General features: G+C 41.0%; 1 long non-coding RNA gene across 1 annotated transcript; it reads right to left on the reverse strand.

The window, feature by feature from the left end:
- Positions 1–10,922: 10,922 nt before the first annotated feature.
- On the reverse strand, positions 10,923–13,325 carry LOC139580236 (uncharacterized). Its single transcript, XR_011676013.1, has 3 exons — positions 13,019–13,325; positions 11,607–11,725; positions 10,923–11,445 (listed from the first exon to the last, which is right to left on the reverse strand). It is a non-coding gene; the product is annotated as an uncharacterized lncRNA (long non-coding RNA).
- Between the last annotated feature and the right edge of the window lie 7,909 nt (positions 13,326–21,234).

The following is a 21,234-nucleotide window of genomic DNA, read 5'->3' on the forward strand; positions in this document are numbered from 1 at the left end:
ATATACACCAGATAGGTGCAGTGAAATGTGCAGGTTGCCGTTTTTGTCATGAGTCTTGTCCTGGAGACAGAATTTAGCGATTTCCCCTTAGATTGGCAAGCTGCAAGCTCAGAATTGGCTATATTGTAAAAATGTATGACAACAAAATGTGCTTTTTGGTCTAAATTTAAGGTTCGGGTTAGGTTTCAAATCAGATTTTATGTGACAGCTAGTGAGCTCTCTGCAGAGCTGCCTCTAGAACAAGATTCATTAAGAAAAACGCTAACCTGCGTGAAATGTTTTACAGGGTCAGCCATAGTAAAAGTCTAATCAAATCAAATTTTATTGGTCACATACACATATTTAGCAGATGTTATTGCGGGTGTAGCAAAATGCTTGTGTTCCTAGCTCCAACAGTGCAGTAGTATCTAACAATTCACAACAATACCCACAAATCTAAAGTAAAGAATGGAGTTAAGAAATATATAAATATTAGGACGAGCAATGTCGGAGTGGCATTGACTAAAATACAGTAGAATAGAATACAGTACATACATATGAAATGAGTAAAGCAGTATGTAAACATTATTAAGGTGACTAGTGTTCCATTATTAAAGTGACCAGTGATTCCATGTCTCCATGTAGTGCAGCACCCTGGAGCAAATGTCTTGCTCAAGTGCACATCGATAGATTTTTAACCTTGTCGGCTAGGGTATTCGAACCAGCGACCTTTCGGTTAATGACCCAACGCTCTAACCGCAAGCTCATTTCATTTCTGTGTCTTGTATATTTCGGGCCAAAATGTATATTTGCCTTCACATAATACTCTATCAACGCAATATCAGTACGCAACGGCATTGTCAGGCCTCTAATGGAATTACTTTCACATTTTAGCACTAGATGTCAGTACTGCACTCTCAAATAATAAAGCAGCAAGCATATGTGAGCTGCATTGGATTCCGTTATACCTAACAGAACATCAGTTTCAATATTTTAAAACTGTACTAGGTCCAGTATACCCCAACTCATGTGGTGTTGAGCAGAACTATGGACTGTCCTTAGGCTCCAGCCTCAAAGTATTGGATAACCAACCTTGACAGTCAGAATGAGAATGCTTTGAAACCCTCAGACCCAATCTAGATGTGTAGTATAGTTTATTGTAGTATTATTACTTCTAAGGATACCATCTTACCAATGCATCCAATGGCAAAATTGCTGTTGACTTGACATTACATTTTATTTCAGCTGTATCACATTGTCAATAGATTGTATAATGAAATACATGTATCCATTCTTGAGACACAGTAAGTCAAAGCCATTACAGCAACTGTATATACATGTTATGATGAGTTTTCAGCAAGGTCTTGCCTCACATAACCCCTTTTGTATTGCTGAGCACTATTTTCAACTGAAGTGGTTTCATGGTGTTGACAAGATGTGCGGGAACATAAAAACATAATGTGTTTGGCCACAGGCGAAGGAAAAGCTTGCCTCTTCTCTTCCATGCTGCAGAGGGCTCTGTGTGTGGCAAAGCCAGCCATTCTCTCCCCATCCTGAGAGTGATCAAATAAACCTAGCTGGCATGCCTGTCATACTATGAGCTCTGACTCAGTGAGCAGTTCAGTGGGAGTTACTGCAGGGAACACAGCCACTTCTCTCTGCTTCGAGCAGGGGGGTGAAACACCCCCAGAATGGCACGTCGCTTTGTTTTGAGATGCACTCTCTGGATGTTGGCCCAGGTTCCTTTTTTTACCGAATGAGTTTCTTTAGGTGGTTTGGGGGAAGAGGGGTGGGGATTGGAGTGGTTGTCTATTCCAGGCTGTTTGAACCATAGAAATGGAATGAATAGAACGGATGTCCCCATTCAAATCCATGATGGCATAATGACTGGACTGGCAGCCATTTTGAGAGTACTCATGCCTCGGTCGAAAACATACAGGTTAAGACAACATCATCACAAATCTGAGACCAGCACCGTTGCTAACTACCAGTGCCGTTGCTAACTAGCATAGCTGGTCCAATTGTTGCAAAGAGTTATGGGATATTAGAATCTCATTATCTAAACCTTTGTCATCTTCAACCTAGACCCATGCCAGGAAGTAAAAGCAGGAAGTGTACCCTTCGATCAGTGCTGTGATTTGTTGAGTCAACTCAACTGACATTACAAAAAATACATTCCATTGCATGAGCCACATCATTTAGCATCACTTGATTGAATATTCTACATTACCATGACAATCCAGCAACAGTTGATAGAACACTGCAAATGACCATGGAAATTATTGCATCACAATGCCAGGTAGCCATTGCAAGTGTACCCATGAGTTTACCAGTAAAATTTCTAGGGTTTTAGAGGTTCCAAGCTCATCCTTTTCATTATATTTCTATGGTTTGAACCCTCTGTCAGCGTGAGAAGGAGACATGACATAATGCAACTTCAACCACCCTTCTTTTGTGCCTCAGCCTAGACATGTGTGACGGACAGTGTTCATCCTCCTGTACTATCCCATTCAATTACACTGTTGCATTTTACATTTTCCCTTTTGAAAACTACTATTTTAATTCAGGCTTAAGAGAGGACACAAGTTTCAGTGTGACAGTAAAACAATATGGACGAGAATAATGATAGTGTGAAATCTGACTTGAGATCAGCCGGTCAGCCAGGATACAATTAACAATGTCAAATATTGTCACAGGTTCAGAATGGTGGACCTTTTTGCCACATGCCCTGACAGTAATATGGTCAGACGGAGAGGGAGCGTTAATGGAAGAGCAGAAAGAGCAGACAGAACCATGACTACCCTCTGATTGGTCTGCCAGGCCCATCAGCAACCCCCTGATCAGAGCACTGTAGGGACAGGGCTCTACGAAAAGACCAATGTGAGGGCATGATATGTCATCCACTTTTGGCAGTATCTTTGCTCACGTACAGTCGAATGTGTCTCAGCTTGTCAGGTAGAGTTAAAAAGCAAGGGAAGGCTATGTGGACAATGTCAAGAATGTAAACTCTCCTTTAGTGACAATATACCTCTAATTAATATTTTAAAGTCATATACAGAACCAGAAGGAAGCGAGGGTCTTCACTAGATAAATCATTTAGGATCTTACACATTCACTGAAAAGTCAATACGCAGTACTGCCACCATGGCGCAGACTCAGGTCTTTACCAAAAGAGCCACTAACAGTATTGTACTGGCATCAGTATGGCTTTTAAATGAAAATGAAATTGTGTGACTTATGTTTATCTTCTATTGCACAGCTCTTGAATGAAATAGACTTTAGTGATTTACATTTATCTTGTATATACAGTTGAAGTCAGAAGTTTACATAGACCTTAGCCAAATACATTTAAACTCAGTTTTTCACAATTCCTGACATTTAATCCAAGTAAAAATACCCTGTCTTAGGTCAGTTAGGATCACCACTTTATTTTAAGAATGTGAAATGTCAGAATAATAGTAGAGTGAATGATTTATTTCAGCTTTTATTTCTTTCATCACATTCCCAGTGGGTCAGAAGTTTACATACACTCAATTAGAATTTGGTAGCATTGCCTTTAAACTGTTTAACTTGGGTCAAATGTTTCGGGTAGCCTTCCATAATAAGTTGGGTGAATTTTGGCCCATTCCTCTTGACCGAGCTGGTTTAACTGAGTCAGGCTTGCTCGCACACGCTTTTTCAGTTCTGCCCACAAATTTTCTATAGGATTGAGGTCATGGCTTTGTGATGGCCACTCCAATACCTTGACTTTGTTGTACTTAAGCCATTTTGCCACAATTTTGGAAGTATGCTTGGGGTCATTGTCCATTTGGAAGACCCATTTGCAACCAAGCTTTAACTTCCTGACTGATGTCTTGAGATGTTGCTTAAATATATCCACATAATTTTCCTTCCTCATGAAGCCATCTATTTTGTGAAGTGCACCAGTACCTCCTGCAGCAAAACACCCCCACAGCATGATGCTGCCACCCCCGTGCATCACGGTTGGGTTGGTGTTCTTCGGCTTGCATGCTTCCCCCTTTTTCCTCCAAACATAACGATGGTCATTATGGCCAAACAGTAATATTTTTGTTTCATCAGACCAGAGGACATTTCTCCAAAAAGTACGATCTTTGTCCCCATGTGCAGTTGCAAACCGTAGGCTGGCTTTTTTATGGAGGTTTTGGAGCAGTGGCTTCTTCCTTGCTGAGCGGCCTTTTAGGTTATGTCGATATAGGACTCGTTTTACTGTGGATATAGATACTTTTGTACCTGTTTCCTCCAGCATCTTCACAAGGTCCTTTGCTGTTGTTCTGGGATTGATTTGCACTTTTCACACCAAAGTACATTCATCTCTAAGAGACAGAACGTGTCACCTCCCTGAGCGGTATGACGGTTGCGTGGTCCCATGGTGTTTATACTTGCATACTATTGTTTATACAGATAAACGTGGTACCTTCAGGCATTTGGAAATTGCTCCCAAGGATGAACCAGACTTGTGGAGGTCTACAATTTTTTTTGGGGCTGATATCTTTAGATTTTCCCATGATGTCAAGCAAGGAGGCACTGAGTTTGAAGGTAGGCCTTGAAATACATCCACAGGTACACCTCCAATTGACTCAAATTATGTCAATTAGCCTATCAGAAGCTTCTAAAGCCATGACATCATTTTCTGGAAGTTTCCAAGCTGTTTAAAGTCAACTTAGTGTATGTAAACTTCTGACCCACTGGAATTGTGATACAGTGAATTATAAGTGAAATAATCTGTCTGTAAACAATTGTTGGAAAAATATCTTGTGTCATGCACAAAGTAGATGTCCTAACCGACTTGCCAAAACTATAGTTTGTTAACAAGAAATTTGTGGAGTGGTTGAAAATTAGTTTTATTAGTTTTATTGACACCAACCTAAGTGTATGTAAACTTCCGACTGCAACTGTACTGTGTAAGCATTTGTATCGGTCATGTGTGAATGTTGCTGTTTATATATTTTCTATATATCGTTATCTTATCCGACTTGTCACGACTAAAGTTCCTTCTGGAAAAATTCTAGATAATGATAATGAGCACTGTGAAAATCCACCCTCAGTATATGCAAACCGTTAAGGACTATCATACAGCATAGAGAATCATTATTACAATATCATCTATTTTGGGCCGAGATGAGCTTCATTTTATCTCCATAAGGTGATACCGCTCTCCCTGAAACTCTCTGGAAATTCATGTTTAAAGTCAAAGCATCAGAGCATTCAGTCATCACAAGCACTGGAATGACCTTGCTAATCAGGTCTACTTTCCCCGACAGGCCATTTCACAAGACATTTCACAAGACAATCCAGAAGACATTTCACAAGACATTTCACAAGACAATCCAGAAGACATTTCACAAGACAATCCAAAAGACATTTCAGAATAAAAATATGAGAGGAAGCAATCCAGGTCAGTTAGAGTTTGTCAGAGGTGCATAAATATGCTAGTCACTAATGCAAGCTATTTCCAATTACACACTTAGCTGACACAAGCAGAGTACAGTCGGGAATACCATTTCACTCGAACACTTTTTCACGTAAGACAAAATAGTAAATTCTGAGAAATATCTTTTATATTCAAATTGCATTTGTTATTAGAATTGTTTGTGGATAGCTTCACTTCAAATAATGCATTGTAATCATAATAATAACAAAAAACGTTCACAGTCTATGCAAGTCCATTCATTTATACTGCTGTCCATGCAAACTGCCAAGCAACAATTTCAATGTACGGCTTGAACCAAAGTTATGAATACACTTTATCCAGGGCTTTTCAAACTTTTTGGGGCCTAGGACCTCTTTTGTGATTGAAAATTCATAATCAGAACACAACTCAAGATAAAAATAGCATACAATGAGTTTTACTATGACTTTGGCAGTGCATGGCCGGAGGAACCAAGTCTGGGGCTATGGGAAGGAACATTTTAAAGACCTGCATCTTGGCATCGGAGAGAACATTTAGCAGTTTTCTAGCTAATTTCCTGCAATTCTACATATTTTGTCATGGGGCAGAGATATTTTGTTGTTGCAGCTTTAAAGCTAATATCATGCAATTTTACACAATTTGTCATGAGGCAGAGATAAAAAAAAATTAAAAGCTTAAATTACAGTGCATTTATGCAGTGGTGGAAAAAGTAATCAATTGTCATACTTGAGTAAAAGTAAACATATTTTAATAGAAAATTACTCAAGTAAAAGTGAAAGTAACCCAGTAAACTATTACTTGAGTAAAGGTCTAAAAGTATCTCGGTTTAAATGTACTTAAATACAGTGGAGGAAAAAGTACTACATTTTCGTAATGTTACTGGAGTAAAAGTAAAAAGTTAAAGTAAATGCTATTCATCAAATTCCAGACAGCACAATTTCTTTATTTTCTATTATTTAATTATGGACAGCCAGGGGCACACTCCAAAACTCAGACATAATTTACAAACGCAGTATTTGTGTTTAGTGAGTCTGCCAGATCAGAGGCAGTAGAGATGACAATGAGTTATATTGATGGTTCGTGAATTGGACCATATTGCTGTCCTGGCTGAGCAATCAAAATGTAATGAGTATAGGGCCTCCCGGGTGGCGCAGTGGTCTAAGGCACTGCATCGGGTTCGAGTCCAGGCTCTGTCACAGCCGGCCGCGACCGGGAGGCCCATGGGGCGGCGCACAATTGGCCCAGCGTCGTTAGGGAGGGTTTGGCCAGCAGGGATATCCTTGTCTCATCGCACACTAGCTTCTCCTGTGGTGGGCTGGGCGCAGTGCACACTGACCAGGTCGCCAGGTGTACAGTGTTTCCCCCGACACATTGGTGCGGCTGGCTTCCGGGTTGGATGGGCATTGTGTCAAGAAGCAGTGCGGCTTGGTTGGGCTGTGTTTTGGAGGACGCATGGCTCTCAACCTTCGCCTCTCCCGAGTCCGTACGGGAGTTGCAGCGATGAGACAAGACTGTAACTACTACCAATTGGATACCACGAAATTGGGAAGAAAAAGGGGTAAAAAAATAAAAATGTCATGTGTACTTTTGGGTGTCAGGGAAAATTTACATTATTTTCTTTAGGAATGTAGTGAAGTAAAAGTAGTCAAAAATATAATAGTAAAGTAGAGTACAAATACCCCCAAAAACAACTTAAGTAGTACTTCAAAGTACACTATATGACCAAAAGTATGTGTACACCTGCTTGTCGAACATCTCATTCCAAAATCATGGTCATTAATATGGAGTTGGTCCCCCATTTGCTGCTATAACAGCCTCCAATCTTCTGCGAAGGCTTTCCTCTAGATGTTGGAATATTTCTGCAGGGACTTGCTTCCATTCAGCCACAAGAGCATTAGTGAGTTCGGGCACTGATGTTGGGCGATTAGGCCTGGCTCCCAGTCGGCGTTCCAATTCATCCCAAAGGTGTTTGATGGGGTTGAGGTCAGGACTTTGTGCAGGCCAGTCAAATTATTACACACCAATCTCGACAAGCCATTTCTGTATCGACCTCGCTTTGTGCACAGGGACATTGTCATGCTGAAACAGGAAAGGTCCTTCCCCAAACTGTTGCCACAAAGTTGGAAGCACAGAATTGTCTAGAATGTAATTGTAGGCTGTAGCGTTAATCCCTTCACTGGAACTAAGGGGCCTATCCTGAACCATGAAATATAGCCCCAGACCTTTATTCCTCCTCCACCACCAAACTTTATAGTTGGCACTATGCATTGGGGCTGGTAGCGTTCTCCTGGCATCCTCCAAACCCAGATTTGTCCGTTGGACTGCCAGATGGTGAAGCGTGATTCATCACTCCAGAGAAAATGTTTCCACTTCTCCAGAGTCCAATGGCGGCAAGCTTTACACCACTCCAGCCGATGCTTGGCATTGCGCATGGTGATCGTAGGCTTGTGTGCGGCTGCTTGGCCATGGAAACCCATTTCATGAAGCTACCGACGAACAGTTATTGTGCTGCGTTGCTTCCAGAGTTGGTTGGAACTTGGAACTGGGTAGTGAGTGCTGCAACCGAGGATAGACGCCCTACGCGCTTCAGCACTCGACGGTCCCATTCTGCCTACCACTTCGCTGAGCCATTGTTGCTCCTAGAAGTTTCCACATCACAATAAAAGCACTTACAGTTGACCGGGGCAGCTCTATCAGGGCAGAAATCTGACACACTGACTTGTTTGAAAGGTGGCATCCTATGACAGTGCAACGTTGAAAGTCACTGAGATCGAAAATGGCAAATATAACATGTAATCTGCTTGACACATTAAAGTTACTTACCTTACAGATCATGAAGTCAGCTAATTTCCACTCCATTCATATGTAAATCAGTTTGATTCATACCCTGGCGTGTCTGGCTGTCATGATTTTATTTTAACCTGCCCTTCCCTTATCTACACTGAAATAATATCATTGCAGTAGGCCTCTATTATGATTAAAAAAAAATCTATCTCGCATAGCTCATTACTACTGACATTGACCTCATCCCGTCAGTAGATGATGCCTGGCTATACTTTAAAAGTGCCTTCCTCACCATCTTAAATAAGCATGCCCCATTAAAACAATGTAGAGCTAGGAATAGATATAGTCCTTGGTTCACTCCAGACCTGTCTGCCCTTGACCAGCACAAAAACATCCTGTGGCGTTCTGCATTAGCATCGAATAGCCCCCGTGATATTCAACTTTTCAGGGAAGTTAGGAACAAATATACACAGGCAGTTAGGAAAGCTAGGGATAGCTTTTTCAAACAGAAATTTGCATCCTGTAGTACTAACTCAAAAAAGTTCTGGGACACTGTAAAGTCCATGGAGAATAAGAGCACCTCCTCCCAGCTGCCCACTGCTCTGAGGCTAGGAAACACTGTCACCACCGATAAATCCACTATAATTGAGAATTTCAATAAGCATTTCTCTACGGCTGGCCATGCTTTCCACCTGGCTACCCCTACCCCGGTCAACTGTCCAGCACCCTACACAGCAACCCGCCAAAGCCCCCACCATTTCTCCTTCACCCAAATCCAGATAGCTGATGTTCTGAAAGAGCTGCAAAATCTGGACCCCTACAAATGAGCAAGGATAGACAATCTGGACCCTCTCTTTCTAAAATTATCTGCCGAAATTGTTGCAACCCCTATTACTAGCCTGTTCAACCTCGTATCGTCTGAGATTCCCAAAGATTGGAAAGCTGCCGCGGTCATCCCCCTCTTCAAAGGGGGTGACACTCTAGACCCAAACTGCTACAGACCTATATCTATCCTATCCTATCTATCTAAGGTCTTCGAAAGCCAAGTTAACAAACATATTACCGACCATTTTGAATCCCACCGTACCTTCTCCGCTATGCAATCTGGTTTCAGAGCTGGTCATGGGTGCACCTCAGCCACGCTCAAGGTCCTAAACAATATCATAACTGCCATCGATAAGAGACATTACTGCGCAGACGTATTCATCGAACTGGCCAAGGCTTTCGACTCTGTCAATCACCACATTCTTATTGGCAGACTCGACAGCCTTGGTTTCTCAAATGATTGCCTCGCCTGGTTTACCAACTACTTCTCTGATAGTGTTCAGTGTGTCAAATCGGAGGGCCTTTTGTCCGGACCTCTGGCAGTCTCTATGGGGGTGCCACAGGGTTCAATCCTCGGGCCGACTCTCTTCTCTGTATACATCAATGATGTTGCTCTTGCTGCTGGTGATTCTCTGATACACCTCTACGCAGACGACACCATTCTGTATACTTTTGGCCCCTCTTTGGACACTGTGTTAACTAACCTCCAGACGAGCTTCAATGCCATACAACTCTCCTTCCGTGGCCTCCAACTGCTCTTAAACGCAAGTAAAACTAAATGCATGCTATTCAACCGATCACTGCCCGCACCTGCTCGCCCGTCCAGCATTACTAGTCTGGACGGCTCTGACTTAGAATACGTGGACAACTACAAATACCTAGGTGTCTGGTTAGACTGTAAACTCTCCTTCCAGACTCACATTAAGCATCTCCAAATCTAGAATCGACTTCCTATATCGCAACAAAGCATCCTTCACTCATGCTGCCAAACATACCCTTGTAAAACTGACCATCCTTCCGATTCTCGACTTTGGTGATGTCATCTATAAAATAGCCTCCAACACTCTACTCAACAAACTGGATGCAGTCTATCACAGTGCCATCCGTTTTGTCACCAAAGCCCCATACACTACCCACCATTGCAACCTGTACGCTCTCATTGGTTGGCCCTCGCTTCATACTCGTTGCCAAACCCACTGGCTACAGGTTATCTACAAGTCTCTGCTAGGTAAAGCCCTGCCTTATCTCAGCTCACTGGTTACCATAGCAGCACCCACTCGTAGCACACACTCCAGCAGGTATATCTCACTGGTCACCCCCAAAGCCAATTCCTCCTGTGGTCGTCCTTCCTTCCAGTTCTCTGCTGCCAATGACTGGAACGAACTGCAAAAATCTCTGAAGCTGGAAACACTTATCTCCCTCACTAGCTTTAAGCACCAGCTGTCAGAGCAGCTCACAGATTACTGCACCTGTACATAGCCCATCTATAATTTATCCCAAACAACTGCCTCTTCCCCTACTGTATTTATTTATTTATTTTGCTCCTTTGCACCCCATTATTTCTATTTCTACTTTGCACATTCTTCCACTGCAAATCTACCTTTCCAGTGTTTTACTTGCTGTATTGTATTTATCTCGCCACCATGGTCTTTTTTTGCCTTTACCTCCCTTATCTCACCTCATTTGCTCACATTGTATATAGACTTATTTTTCTACTGTATTATTGACTGTATGTTTTGTTTATTCCATGTGTAACTCTGTGTTGTTGTATGTGGCGAATTGCTATGCTTTATCTTGGCCAGGTCGCAGTTGCAAATGAGAACTTGTTCTCAACTAGCCTACTTGGTTTAATAAAGGTGGAATAAAAATAAAAAATAAAAAAACGACACCCTTGTGGTTGAATATATATGTATTTATTGTAGGTCCTAGGATACAACAATAAATACCATCAAAGGATACCTTACAACTTACAATAATGAACACCTTGTGAAACAACTGTGAAAACCAACCTGGCAATATTTAAGATTTTAATACATAAACATTGATATTTTTTGGTACACTCTCATGGCAATCATATACTGAATTCTGGTGTGTGGAATTTTGAGGAGGTGGTTGTTATGTGGGTGGGAGATTCTGCCTGTCACTTGTTCTCAACAGACAGCCAGTCTCAGAATGTGGACTTGAAGAGAGTCCAGGCACTGCTGCTCTCTTCATTCTGAGTGTTAGCAGTGCTAGTATTTTTAGTTAATCTGTGTATCTCACATATTATGTGTCCAGTATGATAGAGCAAGAAAACTTTCTTAGCAGATAATGACAACATGACAATAACAGTAGCTGTAGATGATGTAATGAAAAGTAGGAGGGTGGTTGGTAAATAAGGACATCAGGTGGATCCACATCTGGGTGTTGGGCAGAACCCCTAGGTCCTGGAGAACAGGAGCAGAGTTAAAGGGAACAGGGTAGGAGACAGAGACGTAAACAAGCAAACACACAGTTTACACTTTACTGTGAGAACATTTGATGGATTAGTGCAGTGTTATAAATGGGAGATATTCACTTTTCAACACTTTTGGAAGGTATAGCCTACCTCAAGCTGGAAGGCTATACCTCCGACTCCGACTCAGAGCCCAGCGAATCATCTGAACTCACTGGTTCTGGTGGATGGGATACCTCCTGGGGGGCTTGGACATGTTGAAGACCAACTAGCTAGATGGAAAATGGTTGTTGAAAAAATGTTGTACATAGCTTAACCCGTCCAGTTATCTAATATAAGTTATCTGCTTAACGTTACTCTGAATTGTGAATTTCTCTGAATGTTGCGCCTCTTGATTAGGCAGGCTGAGGTAAATAAGTACAGTAGCTAGCAGCGTCAATCTAATAATAGCTTAAATGATTTCTTCCTATTTAACAATATTTTCTTATATAAAGACAAATATATGGTAAAGAAAGAGTGTTCTCTTTCCAGTCTTTTCGGTCCTCTGAAGCAGCAGGTTGTCACCGTCAAAAATACCGTCCTTGGAAAGCAATTCTGAGGTAATTATTTTGCACGGACTGAGCAAGCACTTATGAGGTGAAATAGAACTATAACTGCCCGCATCCTCCTTCCTAAGCGACTGCTAGGGGGTAAAATAGGGCTAAGCAACCAGCATACAAACGGACGCTTTGGTTCATTACGTCAATCCGTCTTTTATGTTTAAATTGACTGAGGCCAGCAAATTCCTTGTTGTCAAGGGGCAGAAAATTTCTACATGTTTGACGCTGGCTCTTTGCTGGCACCAGTCAATTTGACAACGAGATTTGCTGGCCCCAGTCAATTTGACAACAAGAGATGGTCCCTGGACCCCACTTTGAGAACCCCAGATTAATTTGGATGTCACAACCATTTCTCAAGTAGTCAATGAATGTGTGCATTATGCATACTGTAGGCTTATAACTTAGCTACTGTATAACTTTTCATGAGCATTATCCAACCTTAAAGATAGTCCTAATTGTAGCCCAGCTAGCACATTTGGTTCCTTGGAAGCTGTGGAAACGTATATTTTTGGTTTCCCATTGGTTCTGGGAAGGAAGCCATATTAGGGCTGGGCGATATGGCAAATCAATTATCACGATATCTATATATTTTATTATTCGATAATGATAATTATCACGATATTAATCAAATAATGTTTAAAAGGTGCATATCTGCTTCAGACTCAAGAATGCATAATGCCTGAACAAACCACTAGGCAGGTAGCCTAGTGGTTAGAGCGTTGGGGCAGTAACTGAAAGGTTGCTAGATTGAATCCCCGAGCTGTCATGGTAAAAATCTGTCGTTCTACCCCTGAACAAGGCAGTTAACCCACTGTTCCCTGATAGGTCGTCATTGTAAAATAAGAAATAGTTCTTAACTGACTTGCCTAGTTAAATAAAGGTTAAATTTTTTTAATTATGTGAGCTACACTTAAAATGATACTTTAAAGGAAATTGTTCCATGTTTGTGGCCAGGGAGCAACGTACCTGGGGTCAATTACATTGATAAGCCTCTTGAAACGTTCCTTTTCGACTGTGCTAATTGGTAGCATGTCCTTAGCAATGCAATGCATAATAGCATTTGTGATGTCTTTGTCTTTTCGATGTTTGCTTGTAGGGCATAAACGCTGTCAGTGTTGACTGCTGCGGGCAAACATCCCTAGATTGGTTGGTGCTTGAGGGGCGTTTATCAATACCATGGCGCAAACTCAAACTTCCTGCATGTTCCAGGAGGGATTTTGCTTCAGATGTTGAAAAAGGTTTGTCGTATTTTCAGACTTCGTAGCCACCTGTCTACGGCACAATTTGCACCGAACATTGCTCTGCTCTTTGAACCCTTTTCATCAATCATTTCTTTGTTGGAAGCTGCTCCTTCTCTATGGCTATCACTGCCACTGTTTCCACCTACATCACTCATTTTTAGTGGTTAATAGTGGCTACTCCATCACTCGAGGTGCTAAGTGGTTTTTAGTGGGCGTATACCTCTCCACGTGCATATTGTCACTTGTCCGCATGTTCCTGCTGCGTCAGAGGTGAAATGGACTGCTGTACCTAATTATTCTATATCGACATTATCGAAAATGAATCTAAACGTTTTATATCATTATTGAGAGAAGTAATTACCTCGATAATTATTGATATTGATTTATCGCCCAGCCCTAAGTCATATGTTGTCTGACCGGTAAAATTTAACGTTCTTTAAACGTTTTGAGAATGGAAGTGCAAATTTAGCCTGTTCTGGGAATGTTCATTTTTACTTGCAGGGAGGTTCTGAGAACATTTTAGCATGGTTCCCTGAAAGTTTTCCTGTGAAGTTTTATTAATATTCTGAGAACAGAAATTAATTTTTCTTTTTTTGGTTTTCTTAAAACTTTCACTGAATCTTTCAATAAGACTTTTAATAACACTGCTATCGTAGGTTAACTGTTTTGAACTCCAAGCACTGACAGGACACATGAAAAGTAATTTGCTTAGGCTTTAATCATGCAAACACATTCATTTTATTGTGGCACAGCATCCGTGAGATTCAAACCTATTCTGTTCCCTACCCTTGGAATTAGTCAACTGTGCCACCAGGATGGAGCTAGCATGCCATGTTTTTTTTTAACTCATAGAACATTTCTTGGGCCTCCAGAGTGGCGCAGTGGTCTAAGGGCTAGCTGTGCTACTAGAGATTCTGAGTTCAAGTCCAGGATCTGTCGCAGCCAGCCGCGACCGGGAGACGCGCACTCCTCATCGCGCACCAGCGACTCCTGTGGCGGGCCGGGCGCAGTGCATGCTGACACGGTCGCCAGGTGTACGGTGTTTCCTTTGACACATTGGTGCGGCTGGCTTCCGGGTTACGTGGGCATTGTGTCAAGAAGCAGTGCGGCTTGGTTGGGTTGTGTTTCGGAGAACGCATGGCTCTTGACCTTCGCCTCTCCCGAGTCCATACGGGAGTTGCAGCGATGAGACAAGACCGTAACTACCAATTGGATACCATGAAATTGGGGAGAAAAAGGGGTAAGCTGTTCATTTATTTCTATTCAAACAGACACGTTTCCTGTAGGAAACGTTATGCTAAAACGTTATGTATTGAAATTCCCACAGAAGAACGATGTTTCTTGCCCTTCTCTGAACTATTGGCGAACATTCCCAATGTCAAACCAGTTGGAGAACGTTCCTAGAACATTACCAACCGTTTTATTAAATGTAACCATGTTTTGAACTATATGAGGAAGTGTTCTGTTAAAGTGATGAAATACCCCAAAAATGACTATTTATTTAAATGTACTGAGAATGTTCTAAAGCCAAGCAACTATCCTGCGCCATTCCCAGAATAATGATGGAAGGTCTTCACACAGGACCACGTGATGACACAGACCAATCACAGGCCGGCAGTCAACAAGGAGGCTCGCGCCTGGTTGGGTTGACTCTTTCAGGCAGGATGAAAACGATTACATCGACCATTATCCTATGCTAGTTACGGTCACTTTCGCCATGATCCGTAGCGATTTTTTTTGGTGCCATTCAGCCCCATTCAGCAATATGGCACTGTTCAAATTCAAATACTTCTGGCTTCATGCGCCATCAGGAATTTTCCATGGGAATGCGTGGACAACGTCAGCGCTATCACTATCTAGTGGTTTTAATGTCTATGGGACAACCAAGCTCTAAGAAACATATAGTTCTCAGAACGTTATGTGCTACCTGGGAGTGTTCCCCTAGGTGGTACAGTACATTGATTTGTATTGTGGGGTGGAGCTCAGTACAGTTACGGTGTCACACAAAACACAACAGCACTGGTACATTGTTCTGGGGGAAATGTGAGCTTGCAAATACAGTCAAGCGGGTATGATTTTATTTGAAGTCGAGGAGTTTTGTTTTACTTTTGTCAGCAAATGTTATGGACAGAAAGCCTCAGGAAAAGCAGGATAAAATTATGCATTATTGATTGCATCCGTGATCCATTATTCAAAAGTAAAGTGCAATATAATGAGAATAAATTGCCCACTTTGTTGTTTGCATTCTTTATGGAATCCTGGGCACATGAGACCATTGTGCCAGTTGCTATAAAATGGCTAGCCTGTCTTGATTTGCCTAACAGATCAAATTGGCTATTATTTGGATGACAACTTTATGACTACTGTACATTTGAAAATGAGCCTGCAGAAGGGTAGAGGGAATCCCCAAGGGATATTTGACTACCACATGTGCCCTGGACCATAGCAAGTCTAATCTAGACACTGAGACACAAACCTGTATACATATCTATACACTGCTTCTATTATGGGGAGATCATTAAAACATATCCCAAGGTTAAATACATTCCAGAGATGATTGACATCCCTGCCCGTTTCCCATGTGGTGTTTGAGACAGACTGTTTGTTGTTGTGTATTTTCTATCAACAGTGAAACACAACTGGGCACACAGTGTTTTGTTGAACTTACGTGGAACCAACGTGGAATAGACGTTTAATTGACGTCTGTGCCCAGTGGGCTTCGATAGATAGATTTATGTGGGGGCTTTTATGTTGCATTTCATGAGTTTTATTAATTATTTGGCCTCTGGAGTAATTGCCCTTTTTTGGGGGGGTCGATGGGGTAATTTTTCATGCGTATCAGATAGATTTTCTCCTCGATTAGACTTCATCACCAATATATTTTCAAAGCATTAAGAACTGGAGTAAAAAGCAATCAAGTTCTGGTCATTTTTAGTCCTTTTTTTGATGGGCAGGTCAATACATTTCTGCTGGTGGGGTTTATGATGGCTTGGAGATATCCAGGTTCATAAACCTTCTTGACATTTATGACAGGCATGATTTTAATCTCCTAATTTAGCCGCTCATCACCCCATCCTCTAGGTGGTCTGTGTCTCTGGCACAACTGTCTGTCTCATCACTTCCCTTATTAAGGCTACTGCTTCAAGCAGCTCTGTCGCCTCATTTGGAAACAGGGCAATTCCACGGGAACAGAATAGCCATAGGCTGTTTTCATAAAGTATTTGTTGGGGTTGGCTTGGGGTGTGATTATATTACCCCATAGTATGTTGTACTGAAGTTGACTGACTGAAAGGGAATGTAACATTATTATAACTACTGTTCCCTGAAGGAGGGAAACGAGGTACAACTCCTATTTGGCCCCGCGTTGCCCGGCCCTGGGCTCGGTGAAGAGCGGTATTAAATTGAAGGAATTAATCCGAGCTTCACGCTTATCACCTGTGGAAGGCGGGGCTTCTAGCGAGGCGCGGATTTCATTGGCCTTGTCAGGCGTGAATGTAGATCCTTCAACCGAAGTCGCAAGAGTGTGACTCCCCATAGTATGTACCTTGTTTCCCTCCTTCAAGAAACAGTAGTTATAGTCATAAAGTTAAGTTTGTTATGTGACCACGCTTTCCAAAAACTCTTAAATATCTGCTGAAATGAAGATTCAAAGATGTCTGCAGAAAGAATGTGGTGTCAGTTATAATATGAAACCTTGGGTTTACACTTGGATTTACACTCGGTAACAGAATTGCAATAACGGAATTTCATTGTGTGCCCCTGATCTGCGTTACAAAGAAATGCAGAATTATGGATATGAATGTCATTCTCTTCATTCTCCTGAATAGGTTCCCCAAGGTATAAGTATGCAATATCCCCCTTTGCATATTTAGGTATTATTCTACATACTGGCTATTATTTTAATGAGCTCCGCCCCCAAACAAGACCAATGTAGTTGGTCCGTACTGGACCAAATCTGAACCAATCATAGACGTCTATGTTTCGCAAGTTTGGACATCAAAGTACAGAACAGTAGAGGCTTACAAAAGCCTCTGATATTTTTTTGTAATTTAGACCCATAAGTTATGCCAGTCTGACATAAACTATATGTTGGAATAAATGACCCATGGTGGATGAAACGTTATCGCCGATTAACGTGTTTGTAATGACCAGATGTATTGCTGTGACTGCAGAGGTGACATTTTCATGCCTTTAAAAGATCAAATGTACCTCTTGTCTCAAATGAAAATCTTGTGAAAGCATTTACTCTGCTGTTCTTGTGTAGGAATTATTTATGTATTCTTAAAATATGCTGAGTAAGGGTCTGCCTTTAAAGTTTTGGACAGCATGAGCCTATAAGGATACTGAAATAACTGAACAACGGAAGAAAAAACTACGTAAGGACATTCATCATTAATAAAATAAAACCTAAAAGGTTAAATCTTCCCTTGATATTCTTTACATCTCAGAAGTTTCAATTAATTTTATATCATACACTAACATTTGTGTCTGAACCCTCCCTCCCCTACAATATCTCACCATGGGGTTAAAGTTACAGTCCTGAAGGTTTTAGACCAGCTTCACTGGATTAGAAGCACAACTTTAACTCGATCAAGTATAGCACAAAGAGGAAGCAAATATTTTAAAATAGTCTCTGTAGGTCTACAGTATATATGGAACTTATACTGTACTGTATACATTCTTGACTGTTGACCAAGAGATTTTCTATTTCAATATAAGTTTAAGTTTACCCTTTTTTTGCCTATTCGCAGAATATCTAGTCCACAAGAGATATTGGATATTGGGGGAGGGGGAGGAGTGACAGTCCTAATGAAGTATTTCTGGTACAAATTCTGTGTTGTAAGCACACAAATAATATGGTGTGGACCAGAAAAATTCCAGGAGGCAATCATTTCTTCCAAGACATTAGCATAAAATGTTTTAAAATATGCAGAGAAAAGTAACATAATTAGTTCCTCTGGTGCAGAACTAGGAGCGGAGGTACTAGAGTTATCTGTTCCAAATCCTCAGTAAACAGAGTAAGATCTATTCACAGAATGAACTTATTTTCAGGCATTTGCTCTATGCACACAAAATGAGATTCATTGACACGTCTAAATAAACAAGAATGTGTAACTTTATACAAGTCAGAACTTGGGGATTTTGGCTAGCTTAACAACTTAATTTTGCCAGCCCACAGGAGAAAAAAGTAGTGCTGTCCAGAATGATTTTCTGGATGGTGTCTGGGATGAACAGTTAAAAAGAAGACTTTATGTCCTGCACATGAGTAACCACCATCCGCGTCGGCCCTGGTTGCATCCTTATCACATTGGCAGCCATGCGGGGTGGCTCATTCCTTGGGCAGGAAGACCATTCAATTTCACATTTATTTTTATTTTACATCCATATTTCTCCTCCTGCAGGCTGCTAATGAGCTGGTTGCTGACGGCTGGTCCTGGGGCTGGCTGAGGGTCAATCTCATCCTCTTCTTCCAACTCACTGTCAGACTCCGAAATGACAGAGAGAAGATCCTCATATTAGGAAAATTCTTCATCTTCCAAAGTGGAAGACGCTCCTTCCACACTAGCTTCTCTCTCTGCAAAAATAGTTTCTAAGGACCTCTGAGCAGAGATTATTTTTGGCATGCTGATTGATTGTGGTATGGAGCTACACATGCAAAGCTATTTATTTGTTGTGTCCCTCCCCCAATTTGCACCTGGCTGGGGTAAAGTGTGGGAAAATACAGCATTTCTTTTTAATACAATGTATCGAAATAATGTATTGAAATAATGTATTGCAATAACATTGTGCAGGTTCCGGCAAGACATTGTGTAGTTTGATATACTACAAGGTGCAAAGGGTGTGAGAAAAGCGGGAGACAGGCAGACAGGCAGGGAGACAGACAGGTTCTTGGTACTATGTTGAAACCGCAGGCCCAGAGAGGAGGAAGATGGAGTGAAGGCACACAGCAAACCTTTTTTGTTTCATTTTTATTTGTTTTCACTTACACACACACTTTTCCACACTTTTATTACCCTTAGGTCCAGTGGACCCGAACACCACATATGTAATATAAACGTGTAGGGGGGTGCACAGTGCGCACTTAATGAAAATATGTTATTTTACATGTTCTTAACAGAAAATGAGTCAAGGTCAAAAAATTATTAATTGCATTTTTCTTTTAGTAAACATTGAAAATGGGTCCCACAGACCCGAAAACCACACAAGGGCTAATTGTCTTTTTTTAATGATCTACATCAAATATTCTGTAGTGTCAAAGTGGAAGATTATATTTATATATTTGAAAGATTAATGAAAAATAAAACACTAATATATCTTGATTAGATAAGTATTCAACTCCTTGAGTCAAAACATGTTAGAATCACCTTTTGCAGTGATTAACGCTGTGAGTCTTTCTGGATCTCTTTCTGGGTCTCTAAGTCTCTAAGAGTTTTGCCCACCTGGATTGTACAATATTTCCCCGTTTTCTTTTTTAAAACTCTTCAAGCTCTGTCAAGGTGGTTGTTGATCATTGCTAGACAGCCATTATCAAGTTTTGCCATAGATTTTCAAGATGATTTTTAAGTCAAAACTGAAACTAGGCCACTCAAGAACATTCAATGTTGTCTTGGTAAGCAACTCTAGTATATATTTGGCCTTGAGTTTTAGGTTATTTTACTGCTGTAAGGTGAATTTGTCTCCCAGTGTCTGTTGGAAAGCAGACTGAACCAGGTTTCCATCTAGGATTTTGCCTTTGCTTAGCTCTATTCCATTTGTTTTACCCCCCCAAAAAATCCTTAGTCCTTGCTGCTGAAGATCATATACATAACATGCAGCCACCACCACGCTTGAAAATATGAATAGTGGTACTCAGTGATGTGTTGTATTGGATTTGTTCCAAACTTAATGCTTTGTATTCAGGACAAAAAGTACATTTCTTTGCCACATTTTTTGCAGTATTACTTTAGTGGCTAAGTGCAAACAGGATGCATGTATTGCAATATTTTTATTCTGTTCAGACTTCCTTTTTTTTTTTTACTCCATCCTGTCCATCCACAATTTCTTTCTATCACAGCCATTAAACTCTGTAATTGTTTGAAAATAATCCATTATCAATAAGTGCTCTTCTTTGCGATGCATTGGAAAACCTCCCTGGTCTTTGTGGTTGAATCTGTACTTGAAATTCACTACTCGACTGAGGGACCTTACAGATAATTGTACGTTCGGTGTACAGATTTGGGATAATCATTCAAAACTCGTGTTAACCACTATTATTCCATGGAATTTATGTGATTTGTTAAGCAAATTTATACTCCTGAACGTATTTAGGCTTGCCATAACAAAGGGGTTGAATACCTATTGACTCGAGACAATCAAGCTTTATTAGTCAAAAAATTATAAAAAACTAAATTCCACTTTGACATTGTGGGGTAATCTGTGTAGATTAGTGTTGCAACATCTCAATTTAATCAATTTTAAATGTAGATATTCCCATGACAACTCAGTGTCAACTTCTGCAGTGACTTCTTCGTAGACTTTGAGTTTTGTTCCATTCAGATTAGTTCTTGTGTTTGTCAGGCTTGTTGCACCAGATTGCATCAGATTCTTTTACGTCACTCATCCCTGTTTACCCCTCGGAGGCTTTTGGAATGAGAATGCATTAATGCTATTTAACTTTGATCTACTTCTCTTTGTAAAGCTGCCATTGTCCCTTCAGACAAGTAACTTTGACTTTCACCAAGATGCCACTGATCCTGCACAAGTATCAAGGCTGTAGCCATCTACAAGAAATATACTGTAGGCCCTAACATAAATCATATCTGGCTCATTGTATATGCTGCACTGTATATATATAATGATCTATATCTATTCCTCCATGATAGCCTTCCCTACACCATGTTACACCATGTTACACAACAGCACTACCTATCTGCGTATCCTGATAAGTGATGTCAGGGTTGG

Source organism: Salvelinus alpinus, chromosome 7 (genome assembly GCF_045679555.1).
Source record: "Salvelinus alpinus chromosome 7, SLU_Salpinus.1, whole genome shotgun sequence".
Taxonomy (NCBI): Eukaryota; Metazoa; Chordata; class Actinopteri; order Salmoniformes; family Salmonidae; genus Salvelinus; species Salvelinus alpinus.